This window comes from Saccopteryx bilineata, chromosome 3 (genome assembly GCF_036850765.1).
Source record: "Saccopteryx bilineata isolate mSacBil1 chromosome 3, mSacBil1_pri_phased_curated, whole genome shotgun sequence".
Taxonomy (NCBI): Eukaryota; Metazoa; Chordata; class Mammalia; order Chiroptera; family Emballonuridae; genus Saccopteryx; species Saccopteryx bilineata.
The window spans coordinates 205297397-205314987 of NC_089492.1; positions in this window are offsets into that span (position 1 = coordinate 205297397).

Consider the following 17591-nt stretch of genomic DNA (forward strand, 5'->3'; position numbering starts at 1 on the left):
TACAACCTGGAACATCTCTATCTGAAAGGAATGGGCTTCAAGCTACACTAATCCAACTTCTGTTAAACTAACTGAACCATAATAAGAATCTTCCACCCCAATCCTGAAGCTATAAATGCTATATACAAAATTTATATTTAGATTCAAATTAAGAAATATTTGGATAGTTCTTAAATCTATAGAAGATGAGCAGGTATGATGGTTAGGCTATCCAGTTTCAAAGAAAAACTATCATCACTGTCACTTGTTTTCCACAATTATCATTATCTATTTAAGGTTTTCTGGGTACAGAATACCCCCTTGTACTTGTAACATAAAATTCTGGAGCTGTTTTGTCTACCTAATGGACAAACAGTTTAGGGTCTTTCACTACAAAAGATCTGGAATTGGATCTATCCACCTTGGTCACTGACCTTTTAGTTAGATGTGTAAACCTGGTATCCATGGTCCACAGCAGGTCCCCTTCCATAATTTCTGGGAAATAACTAAGTTTATCAAAAACAGATAGGATTCAAATTTCTAGACCTTATAAATGCTTGAAATAAGGACATTCTTTATCTCAGCTCAAACTTGGTTACTCTCCTTCCAACTAACTCTGGGGTGAAAGACACATGTTTGTTGCTTTGGAACTGTTGCCTTATTTCTTTGTCTGCTGGTTGGTCTTCCCTATGTAAGTGCATCAGTATTTGTAATATTCAGCTTAAGCAGGGTCTTTCATCTTTGTCTGCTGGCCTTGATCTCACCTGATCATTATGGTCTGGATCCCTGCTAATCACTAATGATCCTGAGGCCCTCTATCTATTGAATAATACTAGGTATTAGACCTGAACAGTTAGAAAAATTCCTACTCAGCTAATTACATTCTTTCTGCATTTCTTTGTTCTACATGTAGTCTTAGTTGGAGTTGGACTTGAATTATTTCCGCAGACTTTATATTATTTGCTTGTGATTTCTGGAAAGCTCTTATAAACTCTTCCCTCAAATGAATTCAACTACTTATAATTCAAAAGCCCCATAACCTACCTTTATCTCTCTCTACTCCCTTTTCCTGGAGGGTCTTTCTATTAATATCTCCTTGCTCATGCTCTAGTCTTGAATATGGTAAGAGTTTAAATTCACTGGGTGAGGAGTTTCATAATTCTGCATTTTGTACAGTAGATATCATATTGTTAACTTATAGCAGTACACAGTGGTTCCACTACATATCTACTTTAGTGTCTATATTAATTCGCAATCAGCTACTAAAAATGACAATGTTTCAACCCACAGGTTACACTTTATCTACAGTCTAAGTATTACTGACATTTTTGGTAATGGCCAATGCCTTGCTCATTAAATAAAATACAGGTTAAGTCTGATTTTTTAATTTAGTATGATTCTTTATATTTCAAAGAATGTGGAGCACTAATTCTGTAGAACCAAATAGGGCAAATCCTAATTTTAGCCCAGGACAACCTGAATTTTTCCTGCCCAATTCTATAGTTTTGAAGTTAGCTTGTAATCACAGTAACAAAATAAAATTCAGGTTAATAAAATTCTTGACAATATAACTTTCTGAAGTAATATGTCTCTATACTGATTACAATGTATTATACATATATATGATTGTTAAATTAATAACTCATTCACAATCAAATAAGGTATAATTCCAAATGAACAGTTTACTTAAAGCTGTCCATTGGTAGCTTTATTCCAATGGTGCTGCCATCATTCAAATTATGTTTGCATAATGACTTTAGAACTAGTTTAAAAGTGACTCAAGAAAGTCATCTAATTGTCTTTCTGGTTGTTCTGACCCCAAATTATATTACCTTGCCTTGATCACCCACCTTACTCTCCAGGGCACTGAAGGTCTTTAAAGGAAGACAATTTACTATCCACAAGGCTTTTTAACAAGATGTGCTGTGGGTTCTGAAAACAGTACCCAAAAAGAGCTCCAAAACAGGTGTGAGCAATGGAAGTATCATGCAATAAATGAAAGCCTTCCAAGATGATAAGGTGGATAAGGACATACTGAAATGTATAAGTGCTGGTATAGTTGTTAAAATACAATTGTTAAAGTGTTTAAGTTCTGTTACAGTTGACTAATTAGTTATAGTCATATCTTGGTTATATAATCTCAGCTCTGCAGCACAATATGAGGGTTAAGGATAAAATTATTCTTAACACCTTGGCTTCTATTATTATCCTTCACAAAATTGTACATTTTTAAGTGCACCTTACAGATTTCACATAAAAGTGTCTTTTTCAAGTATCTTGGCATTGTTGTGAATGATTTCAAATATTATTCAAGAAAAAAATTAAAACTATAGAAAATTGGGATAAATATATGGGATGTTTTTCTATTTTCATTAGAAAAATTCATTTTAACCAGGTATACTTCTGCCTACTTGGGATGTGTTTTGTTTGCTTAACTTAATTGTAGGTAATTCTTATTTCAGGTTGGAGGGGGGCGGAATATATGGTTTTGATTTTAAAAGAAAATATAGTGCTTTCACTCACATAACACCAGAGTCCAGCAAACCATATAATGAGTAAAACCTTTTTAGGAAAACTTTACATTCTGAAATAATTAAATGAATGTCATAAATTGCTTCAATCATGCAACTCCTTTCAAACTTTGTTTAAAAAGTTTTAAGGGAAAAAAAACAACAACATGATACTATGAATAGGGCACAGGGTAAGGGAAACTTCCAGATTTCTGATTTATTTGCTCCCCTTGACTTACTACTTGAGAGAAGTCAATATAATTTTTACACTTTAACAATTATTTATTAAATTCCCACCATATTTCCCCATGTATAAAACACATCCTTTTTGAAAATTTTGGGGTCTAAAAACTGGGTGCATCTTATGCAGTGGCTGTGGCATTTCAAATGCCATAGATAGAACTGAGGACGGGGCAATATATGAAGACAGTGATTCGTCATCAGACACAGATGAGGACAAGCTAATGGGTGGGAGTTTTGACAGTGATGAGAAGTTGTATGAATTTTATGATGAATAAAACTTGAGTTCAATAACTTTATGTAATACATTTTTTTTCAAATTTTGGGCCCCCAAATTAAGGTGTGTCTTATACATGGGATTGTCTTATACATGGGGAAATACGGTATATAGATCATGTTCAATTTCAAAGTGAAGTGGAGGACCTATCAATAAATACTTATTGAATTAATGAATGAAGGAAAACAAAACCATATCTTGGGCCAATACATACAGAGTGCATTGTAAAACTAACTCCCACAGGATTTCATTTATAGAAATACAACTTATAACTATTATATAATATCAAGTCTAGACATCTACTTAGATTTGGATTACTTTATATTTTAGAATTTATTCATTAGAGCCCTAGCCATACTTTTGAACCTAACCACTTGTTTCAAGTGACTCCTAATACTCATTAATACTTAATACTCATTAGTAAGTAGTAATCATTAACACTGGAGTTTTACAGAAAATTTACCTGACTTCAACTCCTGAGAAGAATTGATCATTTCATACATCCAGCACTTGTGCTAAAAGCATATGTACGGTCTCCCATTTAAACTAGCAGATGACTCTATTCACAGTAGAGATTAAAACACACCTAGTTTCCTCACTGTTACAATTATTCCAGTTTTAGAAAATGTTTGGTTTCATAAATAGAACACTCTCACTGACTCACTGTGGACTATTTAGTAGGTCATATAACATTTTTGCTCCTGTTTACATGATGGAACAGGAGTTAAGACAAAACCCTCTTTCATCCTATAGAAACGTTTGTGAGTCCTGCTAAATACCTATAAAATGATAAATACTACTACCTCTTTCAGCATTTTCAAAGATGTCAGCCAAGCACAGAATATTTTTGGTGTGTGAATTTAAAAATGCCTCTTGCTGAAGGTCTTCGATGTTTCCTCGTCAGCCAGAGTGTCAAGAACTGGCTTATATATTATCTGTCCTCCAGAATGCACTGACATCACACTTCAGAATAGCTTGGTAGGATGGCTGCTGTCAAAATCGCTTGCACGGAAACCTCCGTGCCCGACTGACATGATGCACTAGCGTGACAGGGGCTGTGGCAATAGGATCGCCGTGCGAGCCCCTTCGGCGCCCGGGTGCAAGGCCGAGCTAAGCAGGAGCGGAGGCCCCACCCTCCTCACGCTTTAACTCAGGAGGAGACCGTTGCAGGGAGGTCTCGGGGGCGGCATCGGGAGGCCACAGAGGCAAGTCCCCGCGACAAAAGTAGAAAAAGCCATTTTTTGTCAAGATAGAGGAACCCCATCCAGGAATAGGCCTTTGGGTCTCTCCTCCAGGAGCACCACACGCCGGCATCTATTTTGCTGGGAATGACATCTAGGCGAGGGGCTGGAGAGAGCGACCGTCCCCGTAGCGGGCTGGGGACCCACAGCTCCGCCTCGCCAGGCGCTCCCGGCTCGGGCCTTCCTTCCCGTCCCGGCTCTCGGCGCCGCACAGCGCGTAACCAGCCGCCCTCGCGGCTCCGGCCCGGCCACTCCGGCCGCGCCTGGCGACGCCCCCGGCCGAGCCGCCCTGCCCTCGCCCTCGCCCTCGCCCTCCGGTGGGGCTTGCGGTGAGCGAGGCTCCGTCCGAGGTTGAGTCTCCACCAGCCGAGGGGAACCAGAGTTTTCCGAGCCGCGGGCCCCAACTGTATGTACACAAAACCCCCATCGGGGCCGCGGCGCCTGCACGCCTCACTCCCTTGGCTCCCGGAGCTTCGAGAGCGGCGCGCCACGCGACTTACGGCCGCTCCCGCGAGGGAGCCCTGCTGAGGGGAAGCCTCCAGCGCGAGGTTAGATCCCGCGCTCGCTGCACCCCGCCCCCAAGCAGGGTCCTAGGCTGGAGGGACGACCTCACCTCAAATGAATGGGCGCTGCCACCTGTGGGAGGAGGAGAGCGGGTAGGGAATACCACGCTGGGCCGGGTCTCGCAGGGACCTCGATGGGCAGGACGCGCGGGCTCGCGCAGGGGAACCGAGCCCAGCAGGCAGCCCCCGCGCAGCCTCCTCACAAGGGAGGCCTCTACCGTCCGGACGCGGACCTGCAGCCCACGAGCGTCGTCGCCGGCCCGCCCTCGGCCCCGCCCCTTGCTCCCGGCCCCGCCCCTGGCCTTCTGTTCTCCCGCTCGCTCCCTCCCCTCCTCTCTGCCCGCTGGCTGCAATCGCCGCTCCCTGAGTCCAAGGCCAAGAGAAGAGGAGATCCTTCCACCAGAATGAGCTGTGATATCCTTTTGATGGCTATAATTTATTCCAAATCGTCCCTGGACTGAAGCGATCAATTAGCAGCCTGAAACGCACTGTGAAGTAAATTGTCGCACTCTCTATTACGGGGTGGTTATCATATATTTATAAGGTGTGTTTTCTACAATCAGAACCAACAAGGTGTTGAGTGATCAGTCATAAACGCACTTCTTCAAAAAGAGCGGAAGCGAAGCTAGAGCATTGTGTGCCAGGGGGAAAATATGATAGTTATTACCGCTCCCACCCTCCAGCCCAGGATGATATTTCTAGCTCTGCAACGACTGTCTTGACCACACGCATTGATCCTAGGAGCAGCGTGCCTAGGAACAACAGGGAGACAGACTAGCAGCCCCAAGAGGAGAGATTTAGTTATAGTGTAAATACAGGTCAAGCATAAGGATCACTCATTCTGTCTGTTTTTCATTCCCATCTTGGAGAACATCTTACTCTTTGATTCTAAGCCTCTAGCAAAATGTTTGCATTCTATACTTAATCTTGAGTTTCTTTTCTTCTTGGGTCTCAGGGTGTTGCCCTCCTCTGTCTGCTATTTAGGTATTATGTACTGTAGAGATTATGCCAGGGTGATATAAAGCAGTAGTTTCAGGGTGGTTAACTCTTTCATGGACCTGCACGAAATTTCTGGCGGACTGGCACCGATCAGTGGACCAGGGGTTGACAGAACTGTTCATTCTGAATTGTAATCTCTGCCAGAATGCTTCCATCTTTCATAAATGAGATGGCACAAAGTTCTGAGAAAGTCTTAAGAAATTCTCTCTTAGTCTGGTAGGCTGTCTTAACTGGACTAAGCTAAGGAGACATTGTTATTTTCCTTAAAATCATTCTCAATGGTCATAAATATACACCTAGAACTTCTGAATTTCCTATAACAAACTATCATCACATTGTCATCCACTAACACCTATAAATCGTTTTTAGATGAAGTCTGGTTTCTATCCAGTTAATATGCCTTTTGCCTGAATATATAGCTCTAGAGCCCAGCCTACTGATTATTGTGAGAAGAGTTTAGTAGCTAGAAGTATGCCTCTGTGGGCAATAGCAATAAGGTGATATTTGTAGAGCATGGTCACAAGGTGTGAGTATGGGGTTGGGGGTAAGATGCAGAGTTTACACCAAATAGTTCTTAGGTTTACTGCCCCCATGATTTCTGCACAGCAGGGCTTGTCTGTAAGAATGCAGAGAATGGAAATCTGATGGAGTATTTGAGTTGTGGGGGTAGCTATTGCCATTGGGCCTCCCACAGCATAAATGGGTGCATGTTTCTCAGAAAGAAAAGGGGTCAGGGTGCTTGTCTCATTTGAGTATACTGGCATACCAAAAAGCCAGACCCAGCACCTTCACATTGTACCTTCTAACATTATTGATTTAATTTGCATTTAATAGCCAATATTTATTAAGCACTTCATGCCAGGCACTGTGCTTTCATTTATATATGCTTATATATGCATCACTTTATTTATTCCTATGAACATTCTTATGGGGGAGGTTTATCACTTTGCAAAAAAGAAAACTGAGATTTGGCAAGATTAAGTAATTTAACAGAGGTCACACTCCTCAAACCCAGGTCAGTCTCAAATACCCATGCTCTTCACCCCAATTCATAATACTCAAAATTTAAGACTTTGATTTAAGGTTTTCTACCAAAGTGATTTTAGTACAGCTGATGATACAGTGAAAGTGGTGAATTCTAGGAAAAGAATGAAAGAACAGCTGTTTGCAAAGGAAAGATACGACAGATACTTCCCTACAACCAGGATAGATTACCCCTCCTCTGTTCTACAGTTCCTACACCCTATGATTTCTTTTTCAGAGTTACCACCTGCCATCTGGTGTCTAGCCAAAAAGACCTTACCCAAGGTCAGTGGTGACTGCTAAGCTTGGTGGGAGGAGGGAGGCTAGATGCAGCAGACCTCAAGAAAGCTGAGCGCCTTAGGGAGAAACCTTAAGTGAGAGCCAGGGTTGGCCAGAGGCCCTTGTCCCGGACCCTCACTTCTGAGAATAAAATGTTGCTTACTAATGGACTTGAAATTATCAGCATCACTAAACTCTCCCTTAATAGGCTTGTAAAGATCTGCTTGCTACCTTTTTCTCCCTTCATGTTAGAATTTGTAATCAAGAGCCCAGTTTTGTCATTTGGAAATACTAATTATCTAATCACGCCATGCTGCATAATGTACTTGTCTGCCCAATTAGCTAGGACAATTATTAAAATTCAGAGGCCTAATTATGTCTCAATTTAATGCTGGCAAACTTGCATACAGAACAATAATTAAAATCCTCTCTTTCCCTCTGCCTTTAGGGCAGAGGATGATTAGGCCCTGTCAGGGGGTGTACTGAACTGAACCAGTGAAGCGTATTGTGCAACATGACCCTGCATTGTTAAGTATGTCAACATATTAACCTGAATTCCCTTCAGCCCCCACAGAATCACATTTGGTGAAGGAATAAAAGAGCTAAAACATGGAGCATTTTATTAAAAAAACATAAATTCTTTTTAATTAATGCTATGAAAGTTCTGATGAATTTCATGCTTCTAAGTGCTGGAAGACATAAGACTGGTTCAACTAATTACTAGCAAATTTGCTCTTGTTAAAACTTTTTTTTTTTACTCATTTAAAGAAAATGACTTTTTTGGTGGTATAATAAAGAAAAAACTTTAGCTCAATGGCTTCCAGTAATAGTCTTGATTACCAGTTTTGTTTGATGATGGAACACAACTGAAAGTTGACTTCCAAAAGAATCAAACTCAAGTCTGGAGGCATTTTTTAAAAGGGTTAGAATTTAATACTTGAAAGACGTTAATAATTAGAAATCATAATATTGAAATAAATCTAAAATATTTATCCTTTGAGCTCTAAAGTTTGATGTCTGAAATAAAAGCAGCATGAGGAGACCAGAGCACCGCACACACTCCTGGTGTTCTGGAAGTCCCTTGGCGCGCAGAGGCCGGGCAGTGTGTGTCTGCTCTGCTAGCAGCGCTGTCCTCTTCTCTACAGGCTCAGGAGAGCCATAAACCCCAAAGCTGTCCTCTACATTTTGGCTTTCATTATGAAGGAATACATGATAGATTATTCATGTATTCACCTAAAGAAGAAAAGCATTTAGTCTAGAACAAAAATACATTAATTCCAGAGGAAGAATAAATACACATATACACACATACACACACACAAAGTCACTTACTTAAACAGAGTTCTCTCTCGATTGATCTAATTTTGAATCTCATGACAACCTGTGGCATGATACGTAAGGCAAGGCAAGTATGTCTCCATTTTATTACTGTGGGGCTGTTTAAGAGACTTGTCCAAGCTCAATACTCTATACCTCCTAATTATGGACAGGACAAGATTAGAACTCATTTCCCCATGTTGCCCAGCATAATTGTAGATGAGACACCAATGGAGGACACTTGTTTCAGTAAAATATCTCAAATTGAGATGAAAGTACAGCTATTGTTATAAATAATGAGGCAACAAGGGAACAGCCTATATACCAACACCAGTAGACCTTTTGTCCTTCAGTCAATACTTATTTGCAACATGTTCAGTCACATTTGGTCAACTTTGGTGCCTTTGGCTCAGTTACTAGCTGTTTAAGTTTTTGTATTCTCCAAAATACATATGTAGTTATATTTGTGCTGGTGGTAGTAAAAGTGGACTTCCTTCCTCCTACTCCTTCTCTGGGCACAATGTGAAATAGAAGATTTTAGGGACTGTTCTGGCTGGAGCATGCCCCCTTACTAAGCATCAACTACAGATAGCATCAACAGGAGTTGGTTTGCTGGAGCCAGAACAGGCCCTTAAGTACTAGTGCTGTAAACACAGGGGCTGCCCCCCCCCCAGGCCTCCCACAGAGTATGCCCTATGTCTTGAAAATGGCCTTGCTCTGAGTCTCTTTGGATGGCAAACTGAAGTGCAAATCTGTGTTCTGACTTGCTCCCGTGCTGTCATCATGTTTTCCTCTTGTCAGCAGCAATTGACTGGTCAAACTCACCCTGTACAGCAATTGTAACAGCTCATTGACACACTAGTGACCCAGCTGGACCCGATAATGGAAAACTATTGATTTTTGTGGGCTCCACGAATCTAAAATGAATGACCAATGTAATGTCATCAATTGTCTTGGACTCTGATAACCCAGGGGAGAAAAGTTTCAGGGATTGCTTATATTTCCTGACCATGATGTTTCAAAATCTCACTGAGTCTATGTAAGAAGAAGCCCATTTCTTTGGTGTCTTCCTTAAATGACCCTTATTAGTTCATCAGGACTTTAATATCAAACTTTGCAATATTAAATAAAGTGGGAGTTAGTATTGCCTATTAGCCAAAATGGGGCCTAATTAAGAAAGATACTTGAGAAAGGCACTTTAGAAAGAATATGTTTAAAATGTTTATTATAAAACAAGCTTACAATAAAAAAAAAGACACTTGGGATTATACCAAAATATATTATTAGCTCTCAGAGTCCTGATGTATGAAATTGTAATAAAGTATTTGACTGCTCTGTCTTGCCTGCTTTGATTTGTTTTATAATAGAAAGAAAGGCTTGGAAATAATGAAGAGGGACCTTGGGAGTGTGTTGGGGAAAATCACTACTCATTTCTGTTTTTTAAGCACTCTTCTCCATAGTTGATCACTTCAAACATTGCTGTATGTATTCTTCAGAAACAAGAGCTATTGCTTCTTGAACCAAATTAATAATGGGTTGGGGCTAATTTTGCCCACTAGACAAATCCAGAAAACTCTGTACAAGGACTCTGTGCTGAGTTATGGACAGAATGTCTGTTAATGGCCTCTTCTGAAAGGAACATCCTTTAAAAAAAAAGAAAAAAGAGGGAAGGTTATTGATCTTGGCTGTCAACCTGATACATTTAGTTCACAATTCACTTGTAGTAAGAATATAATCATTTTATGGTCCTGATCAAGTACAGACATTCTTAGAAGAGAGTTCTTAGGGCTAGAAAAATCAGAGAGCACATGAATAACAAGAGTGCGTCCCCAACCATTTTCTCAAAGAGGGCTAGGGAGAGAAGTCTCAGTGAGAAGCGTAAAGCACAGACCCAGAAGTGATGAGTCCTGTGTGTGCCTGGGCTCTTATTCACAGGACGCTGTAGTCTTCACATCACCTGTAATGGTCCCTTTAGGCCTTTGATTTGCTTTACCCCTTGCAACACTACATCTCTAGTACTATCAAAATCAACATCACTAACTGTTCGGCAGCCTATTTGTAAAGACACATGAGGTTGGGACTTGAAAGAAATTAAACTAGACCTTCACAAAAATCCACTGGCATTTGGACTTTAAGAAATATAAAACAACTCACTGAAAAGAACACAAGATATGCCTGATTCTGTGACATGTCTTATCACCCAGCCAAGGCATCTGCCGTGAAGGGTCAGTGGCTAGGTCTTACATGTTCTGGGGTTCTCCAGAGTGCCTGCCACAAGGCTTTACATGTCATGGACACTCTAAACAGTCACTGAAGAAGGGAAAAAAAGCTACTTTTAAGTAAAGAAAAATGAAGGTAAACATTTTCCAATCTATAATAGCTTTAGGGGAGAATTATTGAAATCAAGGGCTCATGCCAGTTCATGAAGAAGTTTCAGTTGTCTGTGATAAATAGTATGTGAACAAAACTAAGTTAATGTGATTTTCTAAAGCAAAATTTAATCCTTTAGAAATTACAAGATTATTTTTTGGGGGTATTAAATGTTTCTTTTTGTAAATAATTATGATAATAGATGAAAGATGCTTTTAATTAATATTCTTATTTGACAAGGCAAGATAAAAAGTGGGCAAAATTAAGCATTGGTCTCAGTATTTTAAAATTTTCTCCTCTGTGGAAACTGAAAGCGTGTGTGATTCTAAATAAGCTATTAATGCACCTTATTAAAATTCAAGCCATTTAGAGTCATATGACTGTCTATAAGTAGAAACATTTCTGATTAAGACACACAGCAATAATTGTGATGTGTGTGACTGCATTGGACTAAGATCTAGGCATTTGGAGCTTTTTTAAGGTTCTGTTTTTGTTCTATCTTTCCAAACCAGTTATGGATCTTTAAACCCAAATGTTCACCATAATTTTAACTTCAAGATAATCTTTTCTGACAACATGATTCTTACCTCCAGCTCTATGTAAGGTCAGCTCTGTTGCCAGCAGCAGTTCAACAGTAATGATGCCATTTGGAGGAAAAAAAAATTTTTTTGTTTCTTTGGCTTTAATTTGATTTATAAAATAAAAATTTTAATTCATACTATATATTTGGTTTGCTTTGTAACTTGTACTGTAGATTTAAATCTATTTAACATCTTCCCTCCAACCAATCATAAAATTATAGTATTTCTGAATAGAGAATTAACAACTCTGGGTCCACTAGTATCACCTCTTGTATCTTTTTTTATTTTTGTATTTTTCTGAAGCTGGAAATGGGGAGGCAGTCAGACAGACTCCCGCATGCGCCCGACCGGGATCCACCTGGCACGCCCACCAGGGGGTGATGCTCTGCCCATCCGGGGTGTCGCTCTGTCGCGACCAGAGCCCCTCTAGCACCTGGGGCAGAGGCCAAGGAGCCATCCCCAGCGCCCAGGCCATCTTTTGCTCCAATGGAGCCTTGGCTGCGGGAGGGGAAGAAAGAGACAGAGAGGAAGGAGAGGGGGAGGGGTGGAGAAGCAGATGGGTGCCTCTCCTGTGTGCCCTGGCCGGGAATCGAACCCAGGACTTCTGCAGGCCAGGCTGACACTCCACCACTGAGCCAACCGGCCAGGGCCTTATATCTTTTAAAATGTGTGGAAGTCTCCGGTTTGATTCCCAAACAGGGCACACAGGAGAAGCTCCCATCTGCTTCTCCATCCTTCCCCCTGTCCTTTCTATCTCTCTCTTCCTCTCCCACAGCCAAGGCTCCATTGGAGCAAAGATGGCCTGAGTGCTGAGGATGGCTCCATGGCCTCCACCTCAGGTGTTAGAATGGCTCTGGTTGCAAAGGAGAAATGTCCCAGATGGGCAGGGCATCGCTCCCTAGTAGGCATGCCGGGTGGATCCTGGTCGGGCGCCTGTGGGAGTTTCCCTTCTCACTTCACAGAAATACAAAAAAAGAAAAGAAGAGGCAAAAATTTCATGGTTCCTCGATTTGTGACAACATAGAAGGGTCTCAAGGGCATTATGTGAAGTGAAATAAGTCAGGCAGAGAAAGACAAATACTGTATGATCTTACTTGTATATGGAATCTAAAAGCAACAACAAATAAAACCAAACTCATAAAAACAGAGGAAAGATTGGTGGTTGCCAGAGGTGGTGGTGGTGGGGAGCGGGGAAAATAAGTAAAGGTGGTCATAAGGTAGAAACTTCTAGTTATACCGTAAATAAGTTCAGGGCATGTAATGTACACAGCATGGTGAGTAAAGTTAACAATACTGTATTGTATATTTGAAAGTTAAAGTGACGTCACGGAAATGGCGCCGTGAGCAGCGCATCCGACAGATCTCCCCAAAATCTCAACAAATTTATCAACTAGAAACAGAAAAATTTATCCTTGGAGCACTCCGGAGTTCCACACACACTGAAAGCGAAAGGACTGTTATCACTTGAATCTGAGAGACGGGTCAGAGCTGACGGTGTGAAGGAAGCTAACTACTGCACGGACGTTCATTCAAGCCGAGGAGGAAGTACGCCTCTGGTGAGTCAACCCACCCGTGCAAATGCCCGCCCACACTCGGGGAGCAGCAGCCTGGGTGCTGGCGGCCGCTGGCGTGCCCTGAGAAACCATGGGCGCACCCGGTGCCACGGTCCGGTCGCAGAGCAAGCTCCCTTACACCACCAGCGTCCCCAGCGGCCCGCGCACTGCGAGTGAGGGTCCCCAGCCACCGGTGTGCCGTGAGAGACTGCGTGCGCCCCATGCCGCGGTCCGGGAGGGACGCAAAGTCTGTCTTCCCCATTCCGGAGATTCTCTCCATGGGCTGGGCACCTCACCCAGCCATTCAAGCTAACAATCAAGCGTTGGGGGAGGGGCGCGCAGGCAGCCTGAAATACTTTCTGGAGCACAGCTGCGGATCCAATCACTGAAATTAGCTTAACCCACGAAATCTGTGCACCCACAGGGCTCTAATTGATAGGATCTCTCTCAGTTCAGCGATCCAAGACAAGAGGTGTGATATTTTTCAGTGCCTCTCGCTAAAGGGGCGGGGGCAACTTCTGATTGACAGAGCCTCCATATTCAGGGATATACCTAACAAGAGGGACTTGGCAGATATTAAGATCTATATAGCAAGCAGCGACTAGTGCCTCTTCTTCCCAGCCAAAATAGGTTACAAAGTGTGGAAAGCCTGGGTTGAGTGGTCCAACTGAATGCTAGGCGCTGAACAGTCACCTTGACAACAATTGACTCCCAGCCCCGCTTGATTACGCTGGAGGCTCTGACTGCCAGAGTCTTACCCAGAACCTTGTGCTGAGTGGGGATAGAGTAGGGATTTCCCAGCTCTTTGAGCCTCTTACTCCCCAGATAGAAGCAGTGGCAGCCTCATAACTGGATCACCAGGCTGCTAATTCAGGAAGGGGAGACTAGGAGAGAGACTCCAGGAAAGCAAACTCTCTCATTGTTGGACCCTGCAAACGCCAACAAGCCTTGACTACCAGCGAGACTAAAGCCAATTATATGACATTGCCATAGAATCCCATCAACTGCAAATCCCTACCTAAGTGTGACACAGGGGCAGAGCCTGGGGTACAGTGTCACCGACCAGGAAGAGGGAGAGAAAAGAAAAAGGAAGAAGTTAACCTCTCAAAATCAAGAAAAATCCACAGACTTTATAACTTGTTCCACTAATTCTTCGTTGTTGTTGTTTCTTTCTTCTATCTTATTGCCTTTATTATTATTTCTATTTCCTCACCTCGGTCCTTTTATTCTCTGCCCATCTTATGCTTCCCTTTTCTTGAACTACACGACCCATGAGTGTTACATTTTATTTCTTTTCTTCATCCTTACTCTCCTTTAGGGTTACACTCCAAAACCCTTAACTCTCACTCTCTCCCCTTTTGTCTTTTTTTCTCTTCCTTTTTTTCTTCCTTCGTTTCTCTCTTTTTCTTATTTTTTCCTTTCTATTTGTTTCTTCTTTTCTCCTTTTACTTTTCCTCCCATTCAATCCTCAATCATGAACAAATAACTTAATTTGGGACTCAAGGTTTTTTTTGGTTTTATTTTTTTTATTTTTTATTTTTTTTTCCTTTTGTTTTTGGTTTTCCTTTGTTTGTTTTTGTGGCATTTTGGGTACTTTTTACATTTCTTTTTAATTCACTAGCATTCCTCCCAACCCAAGGTCTCCGTTGTAGTTAGTCTTCGCTCCACTTAATACAACAGATTTTTACTTATTATTTTTATTTTTTTCTTCTTTAATTATTATTATTTTTTCTCTCCTTTTTTCTGTTTCCCTCTTACCCCTCTCATTATATCTCTTAGTCAACCATCACTTATAAGCAAATCATTTTATGCTTGTCTAAGATTTTCTCCTTTTTTTTTTTTTTTTTGCATTTAGTAGGTCCCTACTCCCTTTTTGCCACTTGAACTCTTCACCCCAAATCAGGCCCTCCATTATAGGCAGTTTTTGTTCCATTTAGCATAATATAATTCACAGGTCATCACGATATTTCCCTAAGGAGGGGAGAGGAGGGGAAGAGAAGAAAGAAAAAAGGGGGAAATAATAAATTATTACTGTTTTTTTTTTTTTGTGGGGTGTTTTCCTTTTTTTTTCCTTTTTATTCTTTATTAATTCTAATTAATACTATCAACAAGACCACCCTCAGATGCCAATAAGAAAAAGGAAATCGAATATTATGGATACAAAAGATAGAGAGGTAACACAAATAGATGAGGAAAAATCTATGGAGAAAAGATTTAACATATTGGAAGCCTTGGAGCCAAATGACAGAGAATTTAAAATAGAAATCTTAAAAATACTCAGAGATATACAAGAAAACACAGAAAGGCAATTTAGGGAGATCAGAAAACAACTCAACGATCACAAAGAATATATTACCAAGAAAATTGAAACTATAAAAACAAATCAAACAGAGATGAAAAACTCAATTTACGAGCTGAAAAACGAGGTAACAAGTTTAGCTAATAGAACAGCCAAGATAGAAGATAGGATTAGTGAAATAGAAGACAAGCAACTTGAGGCACAACAGAGAGAAGAAGAAAGAGACTCAAAAATAATAAAAAACGAGAAAGCCCTACAGGAATTGTCTGACTCCATCAGAAAGAATAACATAAGAATAATAGGTATATCAGAGGGAGAAGAGAAGGAAAATGGAATGGAGAATATACTCAAACAAATAATAGATGAGAACTTCCCAAGCCTGTGGAAAGAACTAAAGCCTCAAATTCAAGAAGCAAAAAAACACCGAGTTTTCTTAACCCCAACAAACCTATTCCAAGGCACATCATAATGAAGATGACACAAACCAATGACAAAGAAAAGAATTCTCAAGGCAGCCAGGGAAAAGAAGAGTATAACATATAAAGGAAGGCCTATTAGATTATCATCAGATTTCTTAGTAGAAACTTTACAAGCTAGAAGAGAGTGGACCCCAATATTTAAAGCCCTGAAAGAGAGGAACTTTCAGCCAAGAATACTATACCCATCAAAGCTATCCTTCAAGTACGAAGGAGATATAAAAACATTCACAAATACAGAAAAGATGAGGGAATTTATCATCAGAAAGCCCCCACTCCAGGAAATACTAAAGGGGGTTTTCCAACCAGATTCAAAGAACAAAAGAAAACAAAACCACAAGTAACAGCTCCACCAAGAAAAGAATAAAACCAAACTTAAACTGTGACAACAAAAGAAAAAAAGGGGGGAAAGGATGAAGATTAACAGTAGCAAAGGACGATGAAGCGCAGAAATACTCATAAGATAGGGTACTACAATGAATATGGTAGGTACCCTTTTCATTACTTAATGGTAACCACCCTTGAAAAAACCACCACAAAACACTTGACTTAAAAAAGGTAGCAACAGAGGAAAGAAGTATGGAATACAAACAAACAAAAACAAATGATAGAAAAACAAAAGAGAAGAATCAAACAAGATACAAAACTAACAGAAAGCAATTTATAAAATGGCAATAGGGAACCCACAAGTGTCAATAATTACACTAAATGTAAATGGATTAAACTTACCAATAAAAAGACACAGAGTAGCAGAATGGATTAAAAAAGAAAATCCAACTGTATGCTGCCTATAAGAAACACATCTAAGCAACAAGAATAAAAACAAATTCAAAGTGAAAGGCTGGAAAACAATACTCCAAGCAAACAACACCCAAAAAAAAGTAGGTGTAGCAATACTCATATCTAATAATGCTGACTACAAGACAGAAAAAGTACTCAGAGACAAAAATGGTCATTTCATAATGATTAAAGGGACACTGAATCAAGAAGACATAACAATCCTTAATATATATAGACCAAACCAAGGAGCACCAAAATATATAAGACAGCTACTTATTGACCTTAAAACAAAAACTGACAAAAATACAATCATACTTGGAGACCTCAATACACCGCTGACGACTCTAGATCGGTCATCCAAACAGAGAATCAATAAAGATATAGTGGCCTTAAACGAAATACTAGAACACCTGGATATGATAGATATCTATAGGACACTTCATCCCAAAGCGACAGAGTATACATTTTTCTCTAGTGTACATGGATCATTCTCAAGAATTGACCATATGTTGGGCCACAAAGACAATATCAGCAAATTTAGAAAAATTGAAATTGTACCAAGCATATTCTCTGATCATAAAGCCTTGAAACTAGAATTCAACTGTAAAAAAGAGGGGGGAAAACCCATAAAATTGTGGAAACTAAACAACATACTTCTAAAAAATGAATGGGTCAAAGAAGAAATAAGCGCAGAGATCAAAATATATATACAGACAAATGAAAATGAAAATACGACATATCAGAATCTCTGGGATGCAGCAAAAGCAGTAATAAGAGGAAAGTTCATATCACTTCAGGCCTATATGAACAAACAAGAGAGAGCGCAAGTAAACCACTTAACTTCACACCTTAAGGAACTAGAAAAAGAAGAACAAAGACAACCCAAAACCAGCCGAAGAAAGGAGATAATAAAAATCAGAGCAGAAATAAATGAAATAGAGAACAGGAAAACTATAGAAAAAATTAATAAAACAAGGAGCTGGTTCTTTGAAAAGATCAACAAAATTGACAAACCCTTGGCAAGACTCACCAAGGAAAAAAGGCACAGGACTCAAATAAATAAAATCCAAAATGAAAGAGGAGAGATCACAGACATCATAGATA